The sequence below is a fragment of the Schistocerca nitens genome, chromosome 3 (assembly GCF_023898315.1).
Source record: "Schistocerca nitens isolate TAMUIC-IGC-003100 chromosome 3, iqSchNite1.1, whole genome shotgun sequence".
NCBI classification, from domain to species: domain Eukaryota; kingdom Metazoa; phylum Arthropoda; class Insecta; order Orthoptera; family Acrididae; genus Schistocerca; species Schistocerca nitens.
In genome coordinates, this window is record NC_064616.1 from 553,501,099 (window position 1) to 553,504,651 (window position 3,553).

Genomic DNA, 3,553 nt, shown 5'->3' on the forward strand with positions numbered 1-3,553 from the left:
AAAAATACATCTTCACTATACTGTTAAAGCGGAACCTCCTGAAATATTCCAAATACTGTCCTTAAAAATTGTGCGAGTCAAATTATTTTCATCCATTTAATCCCCCATCAGTCAAAATACAGATTACCAAAAATTACGTGAAAATCTAATGTGACCATCATCGCCACTACGTCGACTAATAACTTGGCTCCTTTATCGATATTAATTATGAATATGATGTGTAATATGAATTTACAAAGGTCACGTACTATTACACCAAGACCTACTGTATTTCTATATGCAAAGATTAATGCCGTGTGATAAGTATTGGGGCCGGCCGGAGTGGCCGAGCGGTTCTAGGCGTTACAGTCTGAAACCGCGCGACCGCTACGGTCGCAGGTTCGAATCATGGCTCGGGCATGGATGTGTGTGATTTCCTTAGATTAGTTAGGTTTAAGTAGCTCTAAGTTCTAGGGGACTGATGACCTCAGAAGTTAAGTCCCATAGTCCTCATAGCCATTTGAAGCATTTGAATAGGTATTGGGAGCGCAATAGAACCATGCACAGTACTACAGACATACTAAATAAAAGAGAAGTAAGAACATTTCTTCCTGAGTTCTCATATCGTCACCGTTGATATCACAGTGGGCTACACAGTCTCTCTCGACGTAGGCTCTCTAACGGAGCGAAGTCGTTTTCGCCACCTATCTGTGAAACGTTAACAGTGTTTTGTGTGTTATCCTATGTCAAAAATTTGCATATCGTATTCTCTGAGGCGGAAGTTGGGGACCAAAACCAGCACTTGCCTAAACGAGCGTGGGAAACCGCCTGATAACCACACTCGGGTCGGTTAGCGTACCGGATGATAGATTTGTTACCGGCAGATTCGATCAACAGGCGAGTATTACTGAGATGCTTCGTGAAGTGAAACTGGAATTCCTGGAGGGAAGAAGACGCTCTGTTCGCGAACCACTGTTGATAAAATGGCATTGCAGTTGACTGGAGAACTATTCTACTGTCACTAACTTACATTTCGCATAAGGACGGACAAGACAAAATAAGAGAGATTAGAGGCCGGCCGCGGTGGTCTCGCGGTTCTAGGCGCTCAGTCCGGAACCGCGCGACTGCTACGGTCGCAGGTTCGAATCCTGCCTCGGGCATGGATGGGTATGATGTCCTTAAGGTAGTTAGGTTTAAGTAGTTCTAAGTTCTAGGGGACTGATGACCATAGATTTTAAGTCCCATAGTGCTCAGAGCCATTTGAACCATTTAGAGATTAGGGTTCGTGCGGAGGCATGTAGACAATGGTTCTTCCCTCGTTCTATTTGTGACTGGAATAGGAAAGGAAATGACTAATATTAGTTCATGGTACCCTCCACCATACACCATACGATGACTTGAGGAGTGCGTATGTAGATGTAGACGTATGTCACTGGGTCCAGATGCATTTCCACTGTTGATTAGTTTTAGTTAATTTCCTATTACATGAACACTTAAGTCAATACCTGCCGTATCGGCGATCGTGCGATGGATCAGAGGAGGAACCGCATGACGATTGTCCTCAGTGAAATAATTTCGAAAGACTGAGTTCAGTATTTCGTTAGTCTCTGTCATTTTCCGTTTCGGTGCCAGCATGGTCACTGAGTGACAGATCACGTGGTTTCGATATGATTACGGACTATACATAAGACACATCTTAGAATTTGCAGTCGTATCAGTTCGAAAAATTTTACTTTCGAATTCACCGGACGCTTCTCGCAATGCATTTCTAACGCTAATTTTGGCTTTGTTTATCTTTTGATCGTGAAGTAGCCTTCGAACTTCGTTTAAATGTATGATGAAGTTGTCTTTGCTTACCTAGAAAGTTTCTAACAGGTTTATTGTTCTGTACCACGGTAGGTCTTTCCCATCCCACAAGACCTTGCTGAAGACTTACTGGTCTAAGGCGTATCGTACAATACTTTCCAATTTAATACTTTTGGTCTCCATATCTTCATCTTCAGTGCTGAATATTTTATGTTAACTACTCAGATACTCTGCAATTTGTATGCTTTATCTTTTGCTAAGAAGAAATATTTTTCTACAATTTTTAGCATTCCTTTTAACAATCGTAGTCATTCATACTATCACTGATGCCCTCCTCTACGTTAACTGATTCGAAAAGTTAAGTGTCTGTTAGGCTCTTTTTAAGTCTAAGGTGTTGTCCTCACGAGTCAATTCCCTAAACAGCTGCTCGAAGTAATTTTCAGGCAACACATTCAGAACAAACTCGCACGAATACCTGCCTTCGGCACCAATTTTAATCTCACGGCTCTCTCATTCCATAGCTGGCAAATTAAAGTCTCCCGCTATTACAATAATCCGCATCCGTGGCTGAGTGGTTAGCGTAAACAGCTGCCATGCGGAGGACTTGGGATTGATTGACAGTAAAGCCAAGGAGTTTTCCTCGGCGGAAGGACTGGTACACGGTGCACTCAGGCCCGTTATGCCATCTGAGGAGCTGCTGGAATGAGGAGTATCAGCTCCACAATCTGGAAAGTTGTCAGAACGGCTGGGAGAGTGGTTTGTTGACTAGAGATCAGAAACGGAGCAAGAACGAGTCTATTGCTCGTGTTACATATTTCACAAATCAAGCCGCCGCTGTTATGTTAGTGTAGCGGTCTTCCTTCATTCCCGCTCTAGTTCCGTGAGTGTGACAAGTCTGAGAACCGTGGCGCTGCAGTCGCTTTATACTCGTCGACTCTGAATCAGGCAGGAGTGTAATGCTAGTTGTGACTTATTCTTAGTACGGAAGATGAGTACACGATCTTGCTGCTGTAAAGTAGCACCGGTAAGGCGAAATGAGTGACTGTTGGGATCAGATGGTCTTTAATGAAGTTGTGTTTTGTGATACTGGGGAGGGATTTAGACGAAAATAAATTTATTATTGCAAAGTACACAACTGCAGATGTGTTATCTGGAATAAGTTTCGCCCTACATTCCACGCTTCAGACGAAAAATATACAAATTTCGTCGAATCCAAACAAAATGATTGTATTATTTCTGTAATCTATTTCAATAGTTAATCACCATTTATAAACTGTATACTATCATCAGTATCTTGTTGTCTGGTAGAATCATTAGCACTGGGTAACGCCTCGAAAGTGTATGTATGTCAAAGTAATTGTTAGACATTCTCTGAACAAATATTAAACATAAAAAGTTTTATCTTCATATATATATGTATGTATAAATATAACAATATTCACTCCTAATCGAACAGTCATTACACTGGTATATAACTTGGTGTTGTCATTTAAGTTGGTTGGACATTTTGTGACCTTTCAACTTGCACCTGAGAATGGCTGTAAGGCCGAAATCTTGATTGTATGAAATGAACGAATAATAATTTACATTTTAATTGCGTAAATTTCTTTGAAAACGGTTGCGTACGTAGCCGGAATGCCACGAGTCCACAATAAATGCCGTGCTCGTTAGATGCGCAGTTGGCTGGGGAAGCGTGGTGCGAACGGCAGCGGTTGGGCGTGGAGGGGGGGGGGGGTTGTAAATTTAAGTGGGGCCCCTCCACGCCCAG